This window comes from Cygnus olor, chromosome 3 (assembly GCF_009769625.2).
Source record: "Cygnus olor isolate bCygOlo1 chromosome 3, bCygOlo1.pri.v2, whole genome shotgun sequence".
In the NCBI taxonomy this organism is placed as follows: domain Eukaryota; kingdom Metazoa; phylum Chordata; class Aves; order Anseriformes; family Anatidae; genus Cygnus; species Cygnus olor.
The window spans coordinates 41,593,824-41,606,232 of record NC_049171.1 but is presented as its reverse complement, the minus strand read 5'-3'; the positions used below and the strand labels follow the sequence as shown (position 1 = coordinate 41,606,232).

The 12,409-nt window shown below is 35.9% G+C and overlaps 1 long non-coding RNA gene across 1 annotated transcript; it reads right to left on the bottom strand.

Moving 5' to 3' along the window:
- Window positions 1–4,453: 4,453 nt before the first annotated feature.
- LOC121068522 lies at window positions 4,454–8,080 on the bottom strand. Its single transcript, XR_005818929.1, has 3 exons — window positions 7,380–8,080; window positions 5,082–5,254; window positions 4,454–4,774 (listed from the first exon to the last, which is right to left on the bottom strand). It is a non-coding gene; the product is annotated as an uncharacterized LOC121068522 (long non-coding RNA).
- Window positions 8,081–12,409: the final 4,329 nt, after the last annotated feature.

Here is a 12,409-nt window from a genome sequence, read left to right as displayed (position 1 = left end):
GTGTGTGTCTGTGTGTGTTTGTTTGTTTGTTTCCCTCCTCCTTTTTCTTTATCATTTTCAGCAAGGGTTAAGTTAGGAAATTAAGAACTAGAACAAAAGCAGAAGCTCACAGTTGTAGCAGGCACTATATCTTCTTCATTTGGAGGGTTAAGTAAGCCACAGTTGGTGACTGCTGAGCTTCTGGCTAGCAAATGAAGAGGCAACAGACTTAATCAACTCTCAGACTGGCTGACTGTAAATAGCAGTTAAAATGTCCATGTAGTAATTTAACAATATTCATGTAACTTGAGTCAAAGCCCAAGAAAGTCAGTGGAACTATTATTATTATTATTAACTTTAATGAGCTTCATATATGTACCTAAGCAAAAATATTGTGAACAAAATTATTTCTCATTTAGATTGATTCCACTTCAGCTTGCAAAGTGCCTAGAGATCTTGGGAATATCAAGAAGAACTTGTATGAGATTTCTTATCAAACTGTCACCAGGAGTAACTGTTAGGACTTACAAATGACTTTTCTGTTGTCTTACCACTGCATCTGCACTAACTAAAATAGTCCTTTCAGTACTCAGTGAGATATGGTAGTGTTACTCTCTATATTTTATTGCTAGAAAAGTTGCCAAATGTGTTTTCTTTAAAAGAAGAAAAAATGTACCTGACATGTATGTCAGAGGCAAAAAATAAATTGAGGGAAATAGAAACTCTGAGCTGTTTACATGTGCATACACATATATGTAATACTTTGGATGAATATAATTTTAATTCGGTGGTAGACAAATGACTACAAGGCAGTTTTAAAGTAGGTGTATATCAAATTAAATTATATCTACTTTATTTAGAAACCAGTTCTGTAAAGACTTACTGATGTGCCATTATATAAGACAAGTAACATCTAGATTTAATCATGGAAGATTCACAAGTGCACTGTTTGTGGAGAACTGTGTCAATCAAGAATCTAAAATACAAAAAGTTAGTTGATTTAAAACCCCAGTCCTCTGAGGAGCTTATGTCTCTATTTCTTGTCTGTAAAAATACATTTAAGTGGCATACCATAGAAATATCACTTTTATTCCTTTAAAAAAATTGGAAGAACAAACAGCAATACTATATTCTATATACGAATTCAGTGGCTAAAATGTTTTACCAAACTTGTAAACTGGAAGACGACACCCTTCATGATTCAATCTCTGTGTGGTTCCACCACAAACTTCCATTCTTTTATGAAAGTGATGTGACATTGTGACATTGCAAAAATCAAATAAATAAATAAATTTATTATTATTATTATTATTATTGGAATTAGAGAAACAAGAGGAAATGTCTCTGTAGTGTGTTTCTCATTGCTAGGATGAGGTCCTGGACAAAATTTTCTGTGGACACTGAATAGGCTTTTCAGTTGGTTAGCTTGAGAGCACTGCTGTCCAGTTTGTACAGGAAGGAGGACCTAACTTCTGAACACAGCTCCAAAGGCATTATCTGTATTCTATAGAAACCAGAGCACGGACCTAAGAGCAGGAGACCAGTCTATGCATTTTATCCAATGATTGCTTCATTTGGAATTCGTTAGGAGGTCTGTGCTGTAGACATAACAGCAATTCTTGATATGCCCCAAACCTGAATGTTAGGCACTTATGGACCTTTATCTTATGTAAAGAGTTAGGAATACAAACAGAGGAAGGCAGAGAGATGGGAATGTACTGTAGTTGGTGATGTAAGTGTAAGAAGTATAAGGACTAAGTGTTTTATACCAGTCTTGTCATGAACTTGCTTTATTGATTCTCCAAAGAAAATCTTTCAGAACTATGCACCTTGATGGGGATACAGGAATTCTTTCTTCACAGACTCTTTTGTATGACTGTAAATCTACATACTTCAGGATTTTACTCTCTCTATTAGAAATAAAAACCGTCCAAAAAAACTATTAAAAAAACATTCTGATATATATATATATTGGCTACCCATTTTATTTTTTCCCCAATTTTTGCACCTCTTTTTGTATCTAAATAATAAGAATAATAAAAACAACAACAACAACAACAAAACGAACAAACAAACAAAAAAAAACACCACTCACTAAACCAAGCCAAACCAAGCCAAACCAAAACAAACCAAGCCAAACCAAACCAAACCAAACCAAACCAAAACAAAACAAAACAAAACAAAACAGAAGCAAACAACGAGACAAACAAAAGCACTGTTGATTGAGACATTAGGTAATTATTTTTAAATCCTTAGTATGGAGCAGAGCCATAACTTAGATTTTATTTTTAGGATAACTGACAAACTTATTTGTTTGGCAAAAATCTTTCCTTTGTTTCTCTCTCTCCCTCTTTTTGTTTTGTTCTCTTTACACAGATATCCTCCAGGTTTTGTGTCAAACAGGAGCTTCTGACAATCTTTCAGAAGGATATTGTGACAAATACAAGGCTAAGGAGGGAGTTCTGAGGTTTTAGATAGTGTCAAAAACATGTCCAAATGGATGCTACAGAAAGTGTCTGTGACTTGCATTTAGGAAATGCTCAGTTCATCTTGTCTTTTAGTTTATCTTTACAGTGAAGAAAAATGTACAAAACAGCTTTTTTTTTTTTTTTTTCTTATGTAAAATGTTTCAAGGTAGCAGTGGTGGCAGGATTCCCTCACGTATTCCTGAGACTGTCTACCCTTTCTAGCCCCTGCTTTTTAAAGGAATATAGTATAGTATTTTCTTTTCTACGTAACCACACAGAAGGCAATATTAAGTTTATCGGTAACTAAACTTGACATCTTCATTTTCTTAAGAGTTTTTTATTTTAAATTTTTAAGCAAATGGTAGGTAAGAACATTGGAGAGAAAAAAAGAAATAATAGTCCTGCTTATCATTTTTAACTTTTCACCCATATATTATTTATGTTATCTTACTATGTAAGGACAGTGATTAGATAAAAAGCTGTTACGAGAAACTTCAGCGAGTTAATAATAATATAAATAAATGAGTGTTGATGAAAAAAGGAAGGCAATAAAGAAGTTACTTTTAAGTATGGTCACTGATAACAGGGGAGAGAGTTTACTAGTATCTCAGCCAGACGATTAAGAGTTTACCTAATCTTACAAGTATCAGACAGGTAAGATTGCTCCTGTTTCCACGTGTCTTTACAAACCTGGGTCCTACAGCATGAGCAGAGTTTTCTGAGCACAGAATTCACATAACAAAGATTGTTGAAGGATCATATGATACAAAGTAAAAATTATCAAAGATAAGAAAGTGTTGAGTAGAAATGGAGATTTTAATTTTGTATTTAATTTCTGCTACTATATATGGTGTTTTGTTGTCATTGATTTTGTTCAGTTTTATTTGGATTTTTTTGTTTGTCTGTTTTTGCTTTTATTTATTTATTTATTTATTTATTTATTTATTTTTTACATCCACTACCTGTGTTGCCCAGCCTTCATAGAATGACAGAATCACATAGTGGTTGAAGCTGGAAGAGACCTCTGGAGGTCATCTGGTCCAATGCCCCTGCTCAAGCAGGGACACCTTGTGGTGGTTTTACTAGGGTGGGCAACCGAGCTCCACCACAACCGCTCCCTCACTCCCCCTCCTCAAAGAGGAACGGGGAGAAAACACGATGAAAAGGGCTCAAGGGTTGAGGTAAGGACAGGGAGATCGCGCAGTAATTATTGAGATGGGCAAAACAGACTCAGCATAGGGAGATAGTAAGATTTATTGCCTATTACTAAGAAGCTAGAGAAGTGAGAAACAAAGGAAAGAAACCAAAAGCACCTTCCCCCCCATACACCCTCTTCCACCTCCTCCCTCCAAGCGGCACAGGGGAACAGGGGAATGGGGGTTATGGTCAGTCTATAGCGCTTCTTCGCCGCCGCTCCTTCTCGGTCGCTCTTGTCCCCTGTGTTTTGGGGTCCTTCCCATGGGATGCAGTCCTTGCTGAACTGATCCGACGTGGGCTTCCCACGGGCAGCAGCTCTTCAAGAACTGCTCCAGATATGGGTCTGTACCACGGGGTCCATCCCTCAGGAGCAAACTGCTCCAACCTGGATCCCCTATGGGCAGCAGCTCCTGCCAGGTCACCTGCTCCTGCGTGGTCTCCTCTCCAAGGGCTACAGGTCCGGCCCAGAATCTGCTCCGGCAGGGGTCTTCCACAGGCTGCAGCCTCCATCGGTGCAGGTCCACCTGCTCCACCGTGGTCTCCTCCATGGGCTGCAGCATGGAATCCTGCTCCACCGTGGTACTCCATGGGCTGCAGGGGGACAGCCGGCTTCACCATGGTCCTCACCACAGGCCGCAGGGGACTTCTGCTCCAGCGCCTGGAGCACCTCTCCCCCCTCCTCCTTCACTGACCTTGGCACCTGCAAGGCTGTTCCTCACTCCTCTCACTCTCCCAGCTGCTGTGTGACACAGCATTTTTTTTCCATGTCTTAAATATGCTCTCACAGAGGCGCAAAACAACATCACTTATTGGCTCAGCTCTGGTCAGCAGTAGGGCCCTTACCAAACATGGGGCAGCTTCTAGATCCTTCTCACAGAAGCCACCCCTATGGCCCCCTGCTACCAAAACCTTGCCACGTAAACCCACTGCACAACTGGAGCAGATTACCCAGGACCGTGTCCAGACAGCTTTGAAGGTCTGTGAGGAAAGAGACACCACAACCTCTTTGGGCAACCTGGGCCAGTGCTCAATCACCTGAACAGTAAAGTATTTCCTGCTGAATGGATGGAACCTCCTATGCTCCAGTTTTTGCCCATTGCCTCTTGTCCAGGTGCACCAATGAAAATAACCTTAAGAGTAAAAAGATAAGAGTAAAACCTTTTGTGAAGCAATGGTGCACGACATGCAGCATAAATCTCTTTGAGCATTGAAGACTACAGGTTCACTCCATTCCTGGTCATATAAAAAGAAAATACTATTATCATGGCAAAGAAGAAAAAAATATTTTTGTGTTCTTGTGTTTTATTGTTGTTATTTTTGTTTAAATAAACAAAGATATAACTAATAAGATAATATCTTTTAATATATCTTTCAATTCCTCAATAATGATAGAAGTAAATAATTTGACTCCTACTTTCACTATAATTACCACCTTACCTGTTCATCAAAAGGATGTGGATAGTTTGACTACAATCTCTCCACCATCTTGCTTAGCATTTTTGCACAGTATACTCTTTTGGAAGATGAAATGTTTGACATCTCTCATAGGAAATACTGCACTTATTTTGACAGTGCTATAACTAGCGTGTCTTTTTTACCAGGCAAACTGTCTGGAAGGGAAAATAGAAATAACAACACATTGGCTTTTGTGTTTGTTGCTATGGCTAAACTGCATAGCAACAAGACTTAGGACACTTGTCTATATTTGGGAAAAAATTGAAAATTTAGCCTTCCACATCTAGTGCGTAACATGCACATAGAGCAAAACATCATATCCAGATAATGACCTCACATTTTACTCATACTTTTCAACAAGTGAGTTAGATTGACCTTAACTTTTCAGAAGGTTAGTTAAGCAAAAGGTTAATTTAATATAACTAGTCAGTGGGAAATGCTGCTTTATATGAATTAAACAACTATTTTTGTACAGAGAAAGAAAGAGAGGGAAACTGGTGAAACTCTTGAGTCTATCTCTCTTTTGAGAGCTCAAATTTCCAGCTATAATATTACTTTATTTCTTCCAATAGTTTTTTTTGTTTGTTTGTTTGTTTGTTTGTTTGTTTGTTTTGGTCAGACCTTTACGTGAGAGCTCTTCCACAATTTACTATTCTACGTTCTGAATAAAAATTTTAACCAAACTCCTACAACAGTTTTAGTCAGAACGGCTATAGAGCTAGTGGTTGAAAGGAAGGAAATAAAGATTAAAGAGCATTTCAGTTCTTTTCCTTCACTGTTTTGAAAAAAGTGAAGAGTAAAGCCAGATCGAAAAAATAATAATAATAATAAAAAAAAATAGCATCAACCTAAACTGTCACTCATATCTCCAATTTAGAACGTTGGCAACTAAAGTTTTCCACAACTTCTTTATTGCAGTTGAATCCAGTCATAGGATATCTTGACTGCAGACTATAATTAAGCATTGCTTTAGCCTTTTGCTGCTATATTTGAGTTCCTCCAGTACATTTTGTTTCAACTCTCTAGCACAGTTTTACTCTCAGATATCTCAATCACTGTAACAAAAGTGAGAGTTCAGCTTCCAAAGTGGATTTTGTCCTTTAAGAACATCTCCGCCTCCTCCTTGATTATATATTTAGCTAAGTTTTCTTTACTAAATCTGTTATATAGAAAATAATCTATTGTATTCATGCGGACAGATGTAAATGGAAACAAGGAGAAAAAAAAAAAAAAAAACATGCTGAGGGACATGTACATTTCCAAAAGACTGAGCAGGAGGTATGTAGACAAATCCTATTATTGGGTAATGAGATTTGTGCGCATAGCCGGACACTATTATGAAAATGTAGATCTTTTTGAAAACAAAGTGAAAGAAGGGGGCAATCTTTTCTGCTGGGGTCAGATTCTGCTTCCAGTAAGAATGTAATAAGTTCCATTAAGATTAACTTTATTAGTGTCCAAATGTAGCTGAGAGAAAGAAATAGCCTTTACTTTCACAGAAATTTCAGATGACTTTGAGTCTGATCATGCTGTCATTGAAATTAACAGGAATTTTGCCACTAGGATCTAGCATCGAGCCTATTTATTACTAATCTGCTAAATCTTTCAGTGTTAAGGACTTTGAATTCCTTGCAATAGTGTTCTCCAATGAAGTGAAACAATTCATATAAAATCAGAAATGTTATGAATTAAAAATTCAACTGTCATTGATTGATTTAAAAGAAAATACTACCAATACCATATGCTTTAAAATCATATATTAAGATCCTTGTAGTTACTTAAAGTCATGAGATTTAATACAAAATAAATGCTATATATATATGCTTCATGTTTTCTGCTACTGGAGAACATAGAGTTATGCTCCCAAAGTACTTTTTATAATCAAAATGACTAAGGACATACTTCTGCATAAAGGAAAGATGGCAGTCTCTGGTCATAAAAAGATTCTACCAGCAAAACACTCGAAGGAAAGCATTCAAAAAAACAGAAACCTGTAGATTTGGAGATAAGTATATTTAAAGACTTGAAGGTAGCTTTAGACAGTACTAGTAGCCTTTGTGCTTTGCCAGCTCATGTGCTCAAGAATAATTTGTAAATAAATGTATTGTGGTTTTTTTATTATTATTATTATTTTTATTTTTAATCTTCCTGGCAACCTAGACCTAATTAACAGTAGAAAGATAGATAATAGGTGAATGGTAAGGAATTATCTATTATTTTTAATTCTATAAATAGGCACATGCTAAGTGTTTCACACATGAGAAAATAAGATCTTCATACCTCTTAATTTCCTTTTTACATAGCAGAGTTCATCTTTCCCAGGGATATTCTTAGGAGTGAGAACTGGCCAATCCCCTTGCAGTGTAATGAATTCCAGCTTCAGAAGCTGCAGCGACTGCAATGTTAGGGCAGGGTTTTCACTATCATACCCAAAGTTAAGTCATTCAGTAGGAAGTCTTTGTGGTCTGAAGTCACACTTATTTTTAAATACTGTGTATATCTGTTATATGCAGTCTCCAAGACATATGTCAAAACAATAAGTATTTAGAACATTGAATGATCAGTTTTAAGGAAGATTTCTAATCCAGGTAACAGTCCCATTTATAATCTTTTGTACTGAATATAATAAATCAGAGAGGCGGCAAAAATTGGATGGTTGTTAGAAAGTATTTGGTGATACAAATAACAGAAAGTAAATTAATGAATTTCATCACCATGTTTGAGAACTGTGTGCACATTTGTATCTACAGAAATCAATACCTACAGTCCATAAATTGATCATGGTCTCATATTAAGACCAGACACAACTTCCTTTTTCAAAAATCATGTGATAGATTAGAGAAGACAGTCACATAACAAAATTGCACAGGCATAATTTGGATATTAAATAATTTTTCTCTCTCTGTCTCCCCAGTTAGATTTTTAAGCAAATGTTTTCATGTGCAAATTGTGCAAGAAAGAGATGGGATATGGAAAATGTGACAAAACCTTCCCTTCAGTGGCTGGTGTATCTTCTTACCAGCTCAGGAGGGAGAGACCTTGCTGTGAAAGAGGTGGCTCTATCCTTATTTTATTGTTGTGGGATATATAGTAGATCTACTACTTTCCTGTTTCACTTCCTGTCAGAACTGCCATTTATGTGAGATGATCTCCAAATCTTTCTTTCTGGGTGTATTTCTGGGGCACATGCATGTACTGTGAAGAAGTATGATTCTGTAGATGAAGGAAAACAGCTGGAAGAGCTCTCATATATTCTGAGCGATGAGAATTCTGACATAATGTCAGTTACACCATGACCTTGTTTCTGATATGTTTTTCGTTGCTGTTAGACTGAACTTCTTTTCCGTTTAAGGGTGACATCAGTGTAAAACTAGAAGAAGCAAGATCAGAATAAGGTTCCATGGTTGTAGGAAAAAAGGGGGGGCGGGGGGTGGATTGCTCAAAATAATGATTTAAAATGAAGGCATGGGTGAAATGCTGCTTCCATACATACAGGGTGATATACTAAGAATATGTGACAGGAGTGGAGTCCTGCTGTTGTCATGGAAACTGAAAAAAATATTAACAATTTACCCTAAAAGAAAGAAAGAAAGAAAAAAAAAAAGCTGTTTGTAATCACTACCACCTTCCTCCCTACACCACCTACTGTACATTTTTCTGATACTTTTACACCCTGATTAAATAAACAACAGTAAATTGCATTTTTTAATATAAATGTATGCTTTTATTTTCCCAGAATTCATTTTAACTATAAATAATTAAAAAATCATATGTAGCTTTGTAAATTCATACACAGCCAGCAAGCTGGAAGTATCACAAAAGCATGTGGGAATTCCAGAGCTCAACAACTACCTTATACAGGACAATACACAACGAGGAATCTAGCCCAAAGTTCTGTACACAGATCTTGAGGGGATTTAATAGACTCAGGAAGAAGTTTCCAGCAAACTATTTGCTGCCTGAAGATGACTCCACAACTAGACAGTGCAAAAGCTGAAGAAAGGGATGCATCTTACCAATTCTTCACTCTTCAATTCATCTGGACTATGCCAACTTCTCAGTTTCAGCAATTTTGAGTCATAGCATGGAGCTGTCACCTGCCGTGTGAGGTCTGTGGCACACTTCACTAAAGGACACTTTTTTTCTTTCAGTTCCTAAAAGAGGTGGTTTCTATTCCCCTTTCTCTCATATGTAAGAGATTAGTGAATATTCAGCTAGGAATAAAAAGCTCACCTTATTTAATAAAATATGTAAATTTTATGAAGAAGAAAGTTGATTAGGGAGTTTAAAGAGCATAAGATGATGTGGGAGGCTGGGATTTTGTCTCTTCACCAAGACATGGTAACCAATAATTCTTTAGTATAAAATGGATAATCCCAGAACCAAACCTAGTCTCCTCTCTTTTTCAGGGAAAGCATTCATCCATAAAATATGTGTTACATGTTGCTATACTTTTCTGCTGAGCTATGCTTTCATCCTGTCACAGAGCTGAGGTAAAATGAAGTTCCACAAATCTCACAGTTTATTTCTTTCCCAGCTGATCTTTATTCTTATACAAAGAGATTTTTTTTTTTTTTTTTTTTTTTTTTTTTTGTACTTCTAGACAGGATTCCCTAGCAGCACTTAGGAGGAGCCTTTGCCATCACCTATTCTGAAACAGCATGTTCATAGAGCCCACATGAACTCAGGAGAAAATTCCATTCATAAAGTAGTTAGGACCAAATGCAGGTATGCTAGGAATTAAAAACCATGGGCAGATACTCCTACAGAATAAGGCTGTAGGTTTACTACTTTGTCTTTTTAATGTCAGGTTTGAAGTTCCTGCAATCAGCTATATAGACTACTTTGTTTTGTATATTGACATTGAAACTAAAATACAACATACTGAAATCTTAATGAAAGAAAAGGCAAAATACTAAATGAAATGTAACTGTTTGAAACCAAACCAAAGTCAAAAGTTTGACAAATTTTGCTGGTCAGTCAAGATTACTAAAAATATAACAAAGCATCAAAATATGATCAAAATTGCTGATTCAGTAGAAGTCTTTTTATATATCAACTGGTATGTTATTTAGCTACTGGTTTAAATTAAACTTAAATTGTTGTTTATTGTATTTCATAGCTGAGACTTTAATTTCCTTTAGACGAAGCTATTTTTTAAGCTTACAGGTATTGTTATCACAGTAGAAGGTCACTTGAAATCTGTTCTTTGGTCTAAATGATGCTTAAAATCAATAGTAGCTCCTGAATAGGTTCCCACCCTTCTTGTCTTAGTGGATAAATAGAGGCCTTGTTCAAAACAACATAGAATTTTCTGGCTGAAAGTCACCTTTCAAAGAGAGTGAGACATAAAAATTTGTTTCTGTTGATTTCATGTTGGAATAGTGTTGTGATTTATTTATATCACTTTGACAATTGCTGCCAGAAGGATGCCCCAGGACAAGAGATGATATTTTTACTGTTCAAAACCAATCTCTTTAGAAAGACTGTTAACATTTAGCTCCACTTAGATATATGGTGTTATGCAAATATCTGGGTGCAGTGAATCACTAAATAAAGAGACAAAGTCAAAGCTATTCTAAGAGTTCAGTACTTGTGAAATGAATGGAGCCAGGCTTGCCTTTTCCAGCAAAATATTTTGCCTGAGGATTTTTAGCATCCAAAGTATAAAGAGCCAACATGCTATCATTCTATCTGTGCTGCACAATTTTTCTATAGAACAAAAGATCTTTTTTATTAGCAACAGGACCATAGAAAAGAGAAGCAATTAATCTCTTTAGCTATCAATGGCAAAATATTAGAACAACATTAAGTACACAACTGAGGAAATCCCCAAATTAAAATTGCTTACTTGGTATGGGTTGTCACCCTTTGTATAATTTACATCATGCTTTAAAGCAAGAGGGCCAGATTTTCCCAAATTCATATGTATACAAATTTAGGTGAGTAATTTCAATCTAATGTGTATGTATTATTTCAGTAATTGCACACACAAATCACAAATTTGCCTGTACACAACCACCTATTCCTTTCCAGATGGTGAAAAGGTAGCTTAATTAGAACTGACATATTTCTTTAGGTAGCCAATTGGGTGTCTATTTAACTTGTCAGTAGACCCAAATAGAGCAACCTTATGATGATGTAGGAAAACTCTTGCATCCACTCTTATAAGAAGTTGTTTAAGTATGTTCCTGAATTCTTATGGGTCAAATATATGTTTACGGTTTATTTGGAGAAGGGATATTTATCTGAATTTGAACCTATATGCATAATTGCAGACTTTTTTTTTATGCCAATTATTTCCTGATTTAAAACTTACAGTGCAGTAGCAGGGAACTTACAATTAGAGAAAGGAGATTACTGAAAATGAACCGTTCCATGTGTCTGTTTCTGCTGATCCAACTGAAACAGATAAGATTTACCAGACTGGTACCATAATGACTAAGATCTTATGAATAAGAAAAAAACAAAAACAAACAAACAAACAAAAAAACACCACCTGCACCACCAACAAACAAACAAACAAAACAAAAAACATGCAAGCAAAATTTCTGTTGGTAAATTCAAGACACCGTTTCATATCAGAGACCATTGGTAAAGAAAGGAATTCTTCACAGACAGTGGAAGTAGGATAAGGCCCAGAAAAAAAAAAAAAAAAAAAAAAAAAAAAAAAGAAGACATATTTGGAGGAAAGCTAAAGGAACAGAAGATGAGAGAAAAGCATATTTCAGATCAGTTTCTGCTCTCTGACACTGTTAACAGAGTTTTGTAAGTAAAAGGCAAATTCTCCTGACAGTTATATCTGTATAGTGTTTACTTCAATGGCATTTCACAGTTAACGGAACACAGAATTAGATCCAACATGTGGCTTCTTGCTAAACACATCCTAATACCATTGCCTTTCAGGGCTTAAGTATTCTGTTTGTTAAAAAAAAAGGTGAATTGGAGTCATAAGATCTTTCTATTGCCTTATGCAACTGCATAAAGGAGTCAAGCTATACAGATGGAAAAAATCCTTTAGCAACAGCAGGAGTGTTTGTTACCAATTAAAGCTATAATTCATAGGGTTGCTATAATCTCTACTGTCCCCTGGAAAAACAAAACAAAACAACAAACCACCATCTTCTTCTTATCTATTATATTTACATTTCTCCTCCTCCCTCTATTTTTAATATTTCAATTTGTAATATTTTTGCCTATCTCTGTGAGAAGGTTGAGGGATCAGTTTGTGTGAACGATGTTATCACGTACAACACATTTGCATCATATTGTGATATCTATACATATGGGTCTATTTTCTGAACCATGAA